Below are 14,147 nucleotides of genomic sequence, written 5' to 3'. Positions count from 1 at the left end.
TTGAATTAGTACGTGCATTGAAAGAATACATTGAAAGAATAACGGCAGTTGGATTCTTTAAATGAATGTGGTAAGTCTGTTTCACTGAATCGATGAATACTGATTGGTTCATTGAAGTTTGATTGAATGAATGAATGAACGCCGTTTGTTTCAACAAATGAGTGTGTTCAGACCGAGAAATTCGATGAATGAGAGAAGATCTATATATTGCATTATCAGGTGCAGTTGGTATCATTGAATCGGACAGTGCAGTTGGTTGCATTGAAGGAATGAATGGAGTTAAATTCATTAACTTAATGCGATAAGGTTGTTTCATTCGATAAATGAATAACAGATATTTCATTGCTTGTACGGTTGAAGTTTATATCAATAAATGAATACAGTCTGTTTCATTGAATGAGTTAATTTCAAGACAATGACTCATTGAGTAACGTTTCATTTATTGAATGTAGTGTTGAATTTTGATTCAATGAATGAATCATTGGTTAGATTGAATGAGTGCTGTAAGATCAAGAAATTGAATGAGTGAGAGAAGCTCTGCACATTGAATTAATAGATGCATTTGGATTCATTGAATCGGTGAGTTTGATTCAGTGAAATAATGAAATGCAGTTGGATTCATTACATGATTTTGTTACGTGTGTTTGACTGAATCAATGAATAACGTTTCATTCACTGAAGTTGCTGCTGAAATTTGATGAAATGAAGGAATGGATGCAGTTTGTTTCATTGAATGTGTGAGTTAAGATGGAGAATTTGAATGAACGACAGAAGCTGTACTTATTGAATTCACACCTTCAGTTCCTTTCATTGAATTAGTAAGTGCAGTTTTGATACATTGAAAGAATGAGTGCTGTTGGATGCTTTAAATGAATGTAGGAAGTCTGTTTCATTGAATCAATGAATACTGCTTCGTTTATTGAATGTACGATTGAAGTTTGTTTCAACAAATGAGTGTGTACAGACAAAGAAATTCGATGAATGAGAGAAGCTCTATTTATTGCATTATCAGGTGCAGTTGGTATCATTGAATCGGAAAGTGCAGTTGCTTTTATTGAAAGAATGAATGCAGTTAGATTCATCAACTGAATGAGTTAAGTTTGTTTCACTTGACAAATGAATAATGGTTGTTTCATTGCTTGAACGATTGAAGTTTGTATCTAAAAAATGAATGAATACACTCTGTTCATTGAATGAGTGTGTTAAGTCCAAGAGCATGAATGAATGAGTAACGTTTCATCATTGAATCTAGGGGTGAAGTTTGATTCAATGAATGAATGAATGCCGTTGGATCCATTTAATGAGTGCATTAAGTTAAATAATTTGATTGAGTGAAAGAAGCTGTATTCATTGAATTATCAGGTGCAGTTGGTATCATTGGTATCAATAAGCTGTACTTATTGAATTCACACCTTCAGTTCCTTTCATTGAATTAGTAAGTTCAGTTTGATACATTGAAAGAATAACGGCAGTTGGATTCTATCAATGAATGTGGTAAGTCTGTTTCATTGAATCAATGAATTCACGATTGAAGTTTCATTGAATGAATGAATGAACGTGGTTTGTTTCAGCAAATGAGTGTGTTAAGATCGAGAAATTCGACGAATGAGAGAAGCTCTTTACATTGCATTAACAGGTGCAGTTGGTATCATTGAATCGGAAAGTGCAGTTGCTTTTATTGAAAGAATGAATGCAGTTAGATTCATTCACTGAATGAGTTAAGTTTGTTTCACTTGAGAAATGAATAATGGTTGTGTCATTGCTTGAACGATTCAAGTTTCTATTTAAAAAATGAATGAATGCACTCTGTTTCATTGAATGAGTGTGTTACGTTCAAGAGAATGTATGAATGAGTAACGTTTCATCATTGAATCTAGTGGTGAAGTTTGATTCAATGAATGAATGAATGCCGTTGGATCGATTGAATGAGTGCATTAGGTTAAAGAATTTGATTGAGTGAAAGAAGCTGTATTCATTGAATTATCAGGTGCAATTGGTATCATTGAATCGGCGAGTGTAGTTGTTTTCTTTGAAAGTTTGAATGCGGTTCGATTCATTAACTGAATGAGTGAAGTTTGTTGCACTTGTTAAATTTATAACGGTTGTTTCATTGCTGCTACGATTGAAGTTTCTTTTAATGAATGAATGGATACAGTCTGTTTCATTGAATGAGTGTGTCAAGTTCAAGACAATGAACAGTGAGTAACGTTTCATTCATTGAATGTAGTGTCGAAGGTTGATGGTTGGTTGCCCTTGGTTCCATTGAATGAGTGCTTTAAGCTCAAGAAATTGAATGAGTGAGAGGAGCTCTACACATTGAGTTAACAGTTGCAATTTTATGCCTTGAATCGGTGGGTTTGATTCAATCAAAGAATGAAATGCAATTGTATTCATTACGACTGTGTTAAGTAAGTTTCAGTGAATCATTGAATAACGTTTCAATCATTGAAGTTGCGGTTGAAGTTTGATGCAAGCAAGGAATGAATGCAGATTGTGTCTTTGAATGAGTGAGATAAGGTTTAGAACTTGAATGAACGACAGAAGCTGTACTTATTCAATTCACACCTTCAGTTCCTTTCATTGAATTAGTACGTGCATTGAAAGAATACATTGAAAGAATAACGGCAGTTGGATTCTTTAAATGAATGTGGTAAGTCTGTTTCACTGAATCGATGAATACTGATTGGTTCATTGAAGTTTGATTGAATGAATGAATGAACGCCGTTTGTTTCAACAAATGAGTGTGTTCAGACCGAGAAATTCGATGAATGAGAGAAGATCTATATATTGCATTATCAGGTGCAGTTGGTATCATTGAATCGGACAGTGCAGTTGGTTGCATTGAAGGAATGAATGGAGTTAAATTCATTAACTTAATGCGATAAGGTTGTTTCATTCGATAAATGAATAACAGATATTTCATTGCTTGTACGGTTGAAGTTTATATCAATAAATGAATACAGTCTGTTTCATTGAATGAGTTAATTTCAAGACAATGACTCATTGAGTAACGTTTCATTTATTGAATGTAGTGTTGAATTTTGATTCAATGAATGAATCATTGGTTAGATTGAATGAGTGCTGTAAGATCAAGAAATTGAATGAGTGAGAGAAGCTCTGCACATTGAATTAATAGATGCATTTGGATTCATTGAATCGGTGAGTTTGATTCAGTGAAATAATGAAATGCAGTTGGATTCATTACATGATTTTGTTACGTGTGTTTGACTGAATCAATGAATAACGTTTCATTCACTGAAGTTGCTGCTGAAATTTGATGAAATGAAGGAATGGATGCAGTTTGTTTCATTGAATGTGTGAGTTAAGATGGAGAATTTGAATGAACGACAGAAGCTGTACTTATTGAATTCACACCTTCAGTTCCTTTCATTGAATTAGTAAGTGCAGTTTTGATACATTGAAAGAATGAGTGCTGTTGGATGCTTTAAATGAATGTAGGAAGTCTGTTTCATTGAATCAATGAATACTGCTTCGTTTATTGAATGTACGATTGAAGTTTGTTTCAACAAATGAGTGTGTACAGACAAAGAAATTCGATGAATGAGAGAAGCTCTATTTATTGCATTATCAGGTGCAGTTGGTATCATTGAATCGGAAAGTGCAGTTGCTTTTATTGAAAGAATGAATGCAGTTAGATTCATCAACTGAATGAGTTAAGTTTGTTTCACTTGACAAATGAATAATGGTTGTTTCATTGCTTGAACGATTGAAGTTTGTATCTAAAAAATGAATGAATACACTCTGTTCATTGAATGAGTGTGTTAAGTCCAAGAGCATGAATGAATGAGTAACGTTTCATCATTGAATCTAGGGGTGAAGTTTGATTCAATGAATGAATGAATGCCGTTGGATCCATTTAATGAGTGCATTAAGTTAAATAATTTGATTGAGTGAAAGAAGCTGTATTCATTGAATTATCAGGTGCAGTTGGTATCATTGGTATCAATAAGCTGTACTTATTGAATTCACACCTTCAGTTCCTTTCATTGAATTAGTAAGTTCAGTTTGATACATTGAAAGAATAACGGCAGTTGGATTCTATCAATGAATGTGGTAAGTCTGTTTCATTGAATCAATGAATTCACGATTGAAGTTTCATTGAATGAATGAATGAACGTGGTTTGTTTCAGCAAATGAGTGTGTTAAGATCGAGAAATTCGACGAATGAGAGAAGCTCTTTACATTGCATTAACAGGTGCAGTTGGTATCATTGAATCGGAAAGTGCAGTTGCTTTTATTGAAAGAATGAATGCAGTTAGATTCATTCACTGAATGAGTTAAGTTTGTTTCACTTGAGAAATGAATAATGGTTGTGTCATTGCTTGAACGATTCAAGTTTCTATTTAAAAAATGAATGAATGCACTCTGTTTCATTGAATGAGTGTGTTACGTTCAAGAGAATGTATGAATGAGTAACGTTTCATCATTGAATCTAGTGGTGAAGTTTGATTCAATGAATGAATGAATGCCGTTGGATCGATTGAATGAGTGCATTAGGTTAAAGAATTTGATTGAGTGAAAGAAGCTGTATTCATTGAATTATCAGGTGCAATTGGTATCATTGAATCGGCGAGTGTAGTTGTTTTCTTTGAAAGTTTGAATGCGGTTCGATTCATTAACTGAATGAGTGAAGTTTGTTGCACTTGTTAAATTTATAACGGTTGTTTCATTGCTGCTACGATTGAAGTTTCTTTTAATGAATGAATGGATACAGTCTGTTTCATTGAATGAGTGTGTCAAGTTCAAGACAATGAACAGTGAGTAACGTTTCATTCATTGAATGTAGTGTCGAAGGTTGATGGTTGGTTGCCCTTGGTTCCATTGAATGAGTGCTTTAAGCTCAAGAAATTGAATGAGTGAGAGGAGCTCTACACATTGAGTTAACAGTTGCAATTTTATGCCTTGAATCGGTGGGTTTGATTCAATCAAAGAATGAAATGCAATTGTATTCATTACGACTGTGTTAAGTAAGTTTCAGTGAATCATTGAATAACGTTTCAATCATTGAAGTTGCGGTTGAAGTTTGATGCAAGGAAGGAATGAATGCAGATTGTGTCTTTGAATGAGTGAGATAAGGTTTAGAACTTGAATGAACGACAGAAGCTGTACTTATTCAATTCACACCTTCAGTTCCTTTCATTGAATTAGTACGTGCATTGAAAGAATACATTGAAAGAATAACGGCAGTTGGATTCTTTAAATGAATGTGGTAAGTCTGTTTCACTGAATCGATGAATACTGATTGGTTCATTGAAGTTTGATTGAATGAATGAATGAACGCCGTTTGTTTCAACAAATGAGTGTGTTCAGACCGAGAAATTCGATGAATGAGAGAAGATCTATATATTGCATTATCAGGTGCAGTTGGTATCATTGAATCGGACAGTGCAGTTGGTTGCATTGAAGGAATGAATGGAGTTAAATTCATTAACTTAATGCGATAAGGTTGTTTCATTCGATAAATGAATAACAGATATTTCATTGCTTGTACGGTTGAAGTTTATATCAATAAATGAATACAGTCTGTTTCATTGAATGAGTTAATTTCAAGACAATGACTCATTGAGTAACGTTTCATTTATTGAATGTAGTGTTGAATTTTGATTCAATGAATGAATCATTGGTTAGATTGAATGAGTGCTGTAAGATCAAGAAATTGAATGAGTGAGAGAAGCTCTGCACATTGAATTAATAGATGCATTTGGATTCATTGAATCGGTGAGTTTGATTCAGTGAAATAATGAAATGCAGTTGGATTCATTACATGATTTTGTTACGTGTGTTTGACTGAATCAATGAATAACGTTTCATTCACTGAAGTTGCTGCTGAAATTTGATGAAATGAAGGAATGGATGCAGTTTGTTTCATTGAATGTGTGAGTTAAGATGGAGAATTTGAATGAACGACAGAAGCTGTACTTATTGAATTCACACCTTCAGTTCCTTTCATTGAATTAGTAAGTGCAGTTTTGATACATTGAAAGAATGAGTGCTGTTGGATGCTTTAAATGAATGTAGGAAGTCTGTTTCATTGAATCAATGAATACTGCTTCGTTTATTGAATGTACGATTGAAGTTTGTTTCAACAAATGAGTGTGTACAGACAAAGAAATTCGATGAATGAGAGAAGCTCTATTTATTGCATTATCAGGTGCAGTTGGTATCATTGAATCGGAAAGTGCAGTTGCTTTTATTGAAAGAATGAATGCAGTTAGATTCATCAACTGAATGAGTTAAGTTTGTTTCACTTGACAAATGAATAATGGTTGTTTCATTGCTTGAACGATTGAAGTTTGTATCTAAAAAATGAATGAATACACTCTGTTCATTGAATGAGTGTGTTAAGTCCAAGAGCATGAATGAATGAGTAACGTTTCATCATTGAATCTAGGGGTGAAGTTTGATTCAATGAATGAATGAATGCCGTTGGATCCATTTAATGAGTGCATTAAGTTAAATAATTTGATTGAGTGAAAGAAGCTGTATTCATTGAATTATCAGGTGCAGTTGGTATCATTGGTATCAATAAGCTGTACTTATTGAATTCACACCTTCAGTTCCTTTCATTGAATTAGTAAGTTCAGTTTGATACATTGAAAGAATAACGGCAGTTGGATTCTATCAATGAATGTGGTAAGTCTGTTTCATTGAATCAATGAATTCACGATTGAAGTTTCATTGAATGAATGAATGAACGTGGTTTGTTTCAGCAAATGAGTGTGTTAAGATCGAGAAATTCGACGAATGAGAGAAGCTCTATACATTGCATTAACAGGTGCAGTTGGTATCATTGAATCGGAAAGTGCAGTTGCTTTTATTGAAAGAATGAATGCAGTTAGATTCATTAACTGAATGAGTTAAGTTTGTTTCACTTGAGAAATGAATAATGGTTGTGTCATTGCTTGAACGATTCAAGTTTCTATTTAAAAAATGAATGAATGCACTCTGTTTCATTGAATGAGTGTGTTACGTTCAAGAGAATGTATGAATGAGTAACGTTTCATCATTGAATCTAGTGGTGAAGTTTGATTCAATGAATGAATGAATGCCGTTGGATCGATTGAATGAGTGCATTAGGTTAAAGAATTTGATTGAGTGAAAGAAGCTGTATTCATTGAATTATCAGGTGCAATTGGTATCATTGAATCGGCGAGTGTAGTTGTTTTCTTTGAAAGTTTGAATGCGGTTCGATTCATTAACTGAATGAGTGAAGTTTGTTGCACTTGTTAAATTTATAACGGTTGTTTCATTGCTGCTACGATTGAAATTTCTTTTAATGAATGAATGGATACAGTCTGTTTCATTGAATGAGTGTGTCAAGTTCAAGACAATGAACAGTGAGTAACGTTTCATTCATTGAATGTAGTGTCGAAGGTTGATGGTTGGTTGCCCTTGGTTCCATTGAATGAGTGCTTTAAGCTCAAGAAATTGAATAAGTGAGAGGAGCTGTACACATTGAGTTAACAGTTGCAATTTTATGCCTTGAATCGGTGGGTTTGATTCAATCAAAGAATGAAATGCAATTGTATTCATTACGACTGTGTTAAGTAAGTTTCAGTGAATCATTGAATAACGTTTCAATCATTGAAGTTGCGGTTGAAGTTTGATGCAAGCAAGGAATGAATGCAGATTGTGTCTTTGAATGAGTGAGATAAGGTTTAGAAATTGAATGAACGACAGAAGCTGTACTTATTCAATTCACACCTTCAGTTCCTTTCATTGAATTAGTACGTGCATTGAAAGAATACATTGAAAGAATAACGGCAGTTGGATTCTTTAAATGAATGTGGTAATTCTGTTTCACTGAATCGATGAATACTGATTGGTTCATTGAAGTTTGATTGAATGAATGAATGAACGCCGTTTGTTTCAACAAATGAGTGTGTTCAGACCGAGAAATTCGATGAATGAGAGAAGATCTATATATTGCATTATCAGGTGCAGTTGGTATCATTGAATCGGACAGTGCAGTTGGTTGCATTGAAGGAATGAATGGAGTTAAATTCATTAACTTAATGCGATAAGGTTGTTTCATTCGATAAATGAATAACAGATGTTTCATTGCTTGTACGGTTGAAGTTTATATCATTAAATGAATACAGTCTGTTTCATTGAATGAGTTAATTTCAAGACAATGACTCATTGAGTAACGTTTCATTTATTGAATGTAGGGTTGAATTTTGATTCAATGAATGAATCATTGGTTAGATTGAATGAGTGCTGTAAGATCAAGAAATTGAATGAGTGAGAGAAGCTCTGCACATTGAATTAACAGATGCATTTGGATTCATTGAATTGGTGATTTTGATTCAGTGAAATAATGCAATGCAGTTGGATTCATTACATGATTTTGTTACGTGTGTTTGACTGAATCAATGAATAACGTTTCATTCACTGAAGTTGGTGCTGAAATTTGATGAAATGAAGGAATGAATGCAGTTTGTTTCATTGAATGTGTGAGATAAGATGGAGAATTTGAATGAACGACAGAAGCTGTACTTATTGAATTCACACCTTCAGTTCCTTTCATTGAATTAGTAAGTGCAGTTTTGATACATTGAAAGAATGAGTGCTGTTGGATGCTTTAAATGAATGTAGGAAGTCTGTTTCATTGAATCAATGAATACTGCTTCGTTTATTGAATGTACGATTGAAGTTTGTTTCCACAAATGAGTGTGTACAGACAAAGAAATTCGATGAATGAGAGAAGCTCTATTTATTGCATTATCAGGTGCAGTTGGTATCATTGAATCGGAAAGTGCAGTTGCTTTTATTGAAAGAATGAATGCAGTTAGATTCATCAACTGAATGAGTTAAGTTTGTTTCAGTTGACAAATGAATAATGGTTGTTTCATTGCTTGAACGATTGAAGTGTGTATCTAAAAAATGAATGAATACTCTCTGTTCTTTTTTTTAGTGTGTTAAGTCCAAGAGCATGAATGAATGAGTTACGTTTCATCATTGAATCTAGGGGTGAAGTTTGATTCAATGAATGAATGAATGCCGTTGGATCCATTTAATGAGTGCATTAAGTTAAATAATTTGATTGAGTGAAAGAAGCTGTATTCATTGAATTATCAGGTGCAGTTGGTATCATTGGTATCAATAAGCTGTACTTCTTGAATTCACACCTTCAGTTCCTTTCATTGAATTAGTCAGTTCAGTTTGATACATTGAAAGAATAACGGCAGCTGGATTCTTTAAATGAATGTGGTAAGTCTGTTTCATTGAATCAATGAATTCACGATTGAAGTTTCATTGAATGAATGAATGAACGTGGTTTGTTTCAGCAAATGAGTGTGTTAAGATCGAGAAATTCGACGAATGAGAGAAGCTCTATACATTGCATTATCAGGTGCAGTTGGTATCATTGAATCGGAAAGTGCAGTTGCTTTTATTGAAAGAATGAATGCAGTTAGATTCATTAACTGAATGAGTTAAGTTTGTTTCACTTGACAAATGAATAATGGTTGTTTCATTGCTTGAACGATTGAAGTTTGTATCTAAAAAATGAATGAATACACTCTGTTCATTGAATGAGTGTGTTAAGTCCAAGAGCATGAATGAATGAGTAACGTTTCATCATTGAATCTAGGGGTGAAGTTTGATTCAATGAATGAATGAATGCCGTTGGATCCATTTAATGAGTGCATTAAGTTAAATAATTTGATTGAGTGAAAGAAGCTGTATTCATTGAATTATCAGGTGCAGTTGGTATCATTGGTATCAATAAGCTGTACTTATTGAATTCACACCTTCAGTTCCTTTCATTGAATTAGTAAGTTCAGTTTGATACATTGAAAGAATAACGGCAGTTGGATTCTATCAATGAATGTGGTAAGTCTGTTTCATTGAATCAATGAATTCACGATTGATGTTGAATTGAATGAATGAATGAACGTGGTTTGTTTCAGCAAATGAGTGTGTTAAGATCGAGAAATTCGACGAATGAGAGAAGCTCTATACATTGCATTATCAGGTGCAGTTGGTATCATTGAATCGGAAAGTGCAGTTGCTTTTATTGAAAGAATGAATGCAGTTAGATTCATTAACTGAATGAGTTAAGTTTGTTTCACTTGACAAATGAATAATGGTTGTGTCATTGCTTGAACGATTCAAGTTTCTATTTAAAAAATGAATGAATGCACTCTGTTTCATTGAATGAGTGTGTTACGTTCAAGAGAATGTATGAATGAGTAACGTTTCATCATTGAATCTAGTGGTGAAGTTTGATTCAATGAATGAATGAATGCCGTTGGATCGATTGAATGAGTGCATTAGGTTAAAGAATTTGATTGAGTGAAAGAAGCTGTATTCATTGAATTATCAGGTGCAATTGGTATCATTGAATCGGCGAGTGTAGTTGTTTTCTTTGAAAGTTTGAATGCGGTTCGATTCATTAACTGAATGAGTGAAGTTTGTTGCACTTGTTAAATTTATAACGGTTGTTTCATTGCTGCTACGATTGAAGTTTCTTTTAATGAATGAATGGATACAGTCTGTTTCATTGAATGAGTGTGTCAAGTTCAAGACAATGAACAGTGAGTAACGTTTCATTCATTGAATGTAGTGTCGAAGGTTGATGGTTGGTTGCCGTTGGTTCCATTGAATGAGTGCTTTAAGCTCAAGAAATTGAATAAGTGAGAGGAGCTCTACACATTGAGTTAACAGTTGCAATTTTATGCCTTGAATCGGTGGGTTTGATTCAATCAAAGAATGAAATGCAATTGTATTCATTACATGACTGTGTTAAGTAAGTTTCAGTGAATCATTGAATAACGTTTCAATCATTGAAGTTGCGGTTGAAGTTTGATGCAATGAAGGAATGAATGCAGATTGTTTCTTTGAATGAGTGAGATAAGGTTTAGAAATTGAATGAACGACAGAAGCTGTACTTATTCAATTCACACCTTCAGTTCCTTTCATTGAATTAGTACGTGCAGTTTGATACATTGAAAGAATAACGGCAGTTGGATTCTTTAAATGAATGTGGTAAGTATGTTTCACTGAATCGATGAATACTGATTGGTTCATTGAAGTTTGATTGAATGAAGGAACGCCGTTTGTTTCAACAAATGAGTGTGTTCAGACCGAGAAATTCGATGAATGAGAGAAGATCTATATATTGCATTATCAGGTGCAGTTGGTATCATTGAATCGGACAGTGCAGTTGGTTTCATTGAAGGAATGAATTCATGAATGAATGGAGTTAAATTCATTAACTTAATGCGATAAGGTTGTTTCATTCGATAAATGAATAACAGATATTTCATTGCTTGTACGGTTGAAGTTTATATCAATAAATGAATACAGTCTGTTTCATTGAATGAGTTAATTTAAAGACAATGAATCATTGAGTAACGTTTCATTTATTGAATGTAGGGTTGAATTTTGATTCAATGAATGAATCATTGGTTAGATTGAATGAGTGCTGTAAGATCAAGAAATTGAATGAGTGAGAGAAGCTCTGCACATTGAATTAACAGATGCATTTGGATTCATTGAATTGGTGATTTTGATTCAGTGAAATAATGCAATGCAGTTGGATTCATTACATGATTTTGTTACGTGTGTTTGACTGAATCAATGAATAACGTTTCATTCACTGAAGTTGCTGCTGAAATTTGATGAAATGAAGGAATGAATGCAGTTTGTTTCATTGAATGTGTGAGTTAAGATGGAGAATTTGAATGAACGACAGAAGCTGTACTTATTGAATTCACACCTTCAGTTCCTTTCATTGAATTAGTAAGTGCAGTTTTGATACATTGAAAGAATGAGTGCTGTTGGATGCTTTAAATGAATGTAGGAAGTCTGTTTCATTGAATCAATGAATACTGCTTCGTTTATTGAATGTACGATTGAAGTTTGTTTCCACAAATGAGTGTGTTCAGACAAAGAAATTCGATGAATGAGAGAAGCTCTATTTATTGCATTATCAGGTGCAGTTGGTATCATTGAATCGGAAAGTGCAGTTGCTTTTATAGAAAGAATGAATGCAGTTAGATTCATCAACTGAATGAGTTAAGTTTGTTTCACTTGACAAATGAATAATGGTTGTTTCATTGCTTGAACGATTGAAGTTTCTATCTAAAAAATGAATGAATACACTCTGTTCATTGAATGAGTGTGTTAAGTCCAAGAGAATGAATGAATGAGTAACGTTTCATCATTGAATCTAGGGGTGAAGTTTGATTCAATGAATGAATGAATGCCGTTGGATCCATTTAATGAGTGCATTAAGTTAAATAATTTGATTGAGTGAAAGAAGCTGTATTCATTGAATTATCAGGTGCAGTTGGTATCATTGGTATCAATAAGCTGTACTTATTGAATTCACACCTTCAGTTCCTTTCATTGAATTAGTAAGTTCAGTTTGATACATTGAAAGAATAACAGCAGCTGGATTCTTTAAATGAATATGGTAAGTCTGTTTCATTGAATCAATGAAATCACGATTGAAGTTTGATTGAATGAATGAATGAACGTGGTTTGTTTCAGCAAATGAGTGTGTTAAGATCGAGAAATTCGACGAATGAGAGAAGCTCTATACATTGCATTATCAGGTGCAGTTGGTATCATTGAATCGGAAAGTGCAGTTGCTTTTATTGAAAGAATGAATGCAGTTAGATTCATTAACTGAATGAGTTAAGTTTGTTTCACTTGACAAATGAAGAATGGTTGTGTCATTGCTTGAACGATTCAAGTTTCTATTTAAAAAATGAATGAATGCACTCTGTTTCATTGAATGAGTGTGTTACGTTCAAGAGAATGTATGAATGAGTATCGTTTCATCATTGAATCTAGTGGTGAAGTTTGATTCAATGAATGAATGAATGCCGTTGGATCGATTGAATGAGTGCATGAGTGAGTTTGATTCAGTGAAATAATGAAATGCAGTTGGATTCATTACATGATTGTGTTAAGTGTGTTTGACTGAATCAATGAATAACGTTTCATTCATTGAACTTGCGGTTGAAGTTTGATGAAATGAAGGAATGAATGCAGTTTGTTCCATTGAATGAGTGAGTTAAGGTTTAGAAAGTGAATGAACGACAGAAGCTGTACTTATTGAATTGCTGTCTGCTGTACTTATTAACCTGTACTTAAGGACCCTTGAGTTTCATTTATTGAATTAGTAAGTGCAGTATGATACATCGAAAGAATTACATCAGTGGGATTCTTTAAATGAATGTGGTCAGTCTGTTTCATTGAATCCATGAATACTGATTTGTTTATTGAATGGTCTATTGAAGTTTGATTGAATGAATGAATGAACGTGGTTTGTTTCAGCAAATGAGTGTGTTAAGATCGAGAAATTCAATGAATGATAGAATCACTGTTCATTGAATTATCAGGTACCGTTGGGATCATTGAGTGCAGTTGGTTTTATTGAAAGAATGAATGCAGTTAATACATTAACAGAATGAGTTAAGTTTGTTTCACTCGACAAATGAAGAATGGTTTTTTAATTGCTAGTACGATTGAAGTTTCTATTAAAAAATGAATGAATACACTCTGTTTCATTGAATAAGTGTTTTAAGTTCAAGAGAATGAATGAATTAGTAAAGTTTCAATCATTGAAACTAGGGTTGAAGTTTGATTCAATGAATGAATGAATGCCGTTGGTTCCGTTGAATGAGGGCATTAAGATAAAGAATATGGTTGAGTGAGAGAAGCTCTATGCATTGAATTGATAGATGTAGTTGGATTCATTGAGTCAGTGAATTTGATTCAATGAAAGAATGAAATGCAGTTGGATTGACTGCATGACTGTGTTAACAATGTTTCATTGAATCAATGCAAAGCGTTTCTTTCATTGAAGTTGCGGTTGAAGTTTGATGCAATGAAAGAACGAATGCAGTTTGTTTCATTGAATGAGTGAGTTAAGGTGGAGAAATTGAATGAAGGACAGATGCTGTACTCATTAAATTCAAGCAATCACTTGCTTTCATTGAATTGGTTAGTGCAGATTGATACATTGAAAGAATAACTGCAGTTGGATTCTTTAAATGAATGTTGGATGCTTTGAATCAATGAATACTGCTTCGTTTATTGAATGTACGATTGAAGTTTGACTGAATGAATGAATGAACGCCGTTTGTTTCAGCAAATGAGTGTGTTCA

Source organism: Chiloscyllium punctatum, chromosome 52, assembly GCF_047496795.1.
Source record: "Chiloscyllium punctatum isolate Juve2018m chromosome 52, sChiPun1.3, whole genome shotgun sequence".
NCBI classification, from domain to species: Eukaryota; Metazoa; Chordata; class Chondrichthyes; order Orectolobiformes; family Hemiscylliidae; genus Chiloscyllium; species Chiloscyllium punctatum.
Note: the sequence above shows the minus strand (reverse complement) of the source record.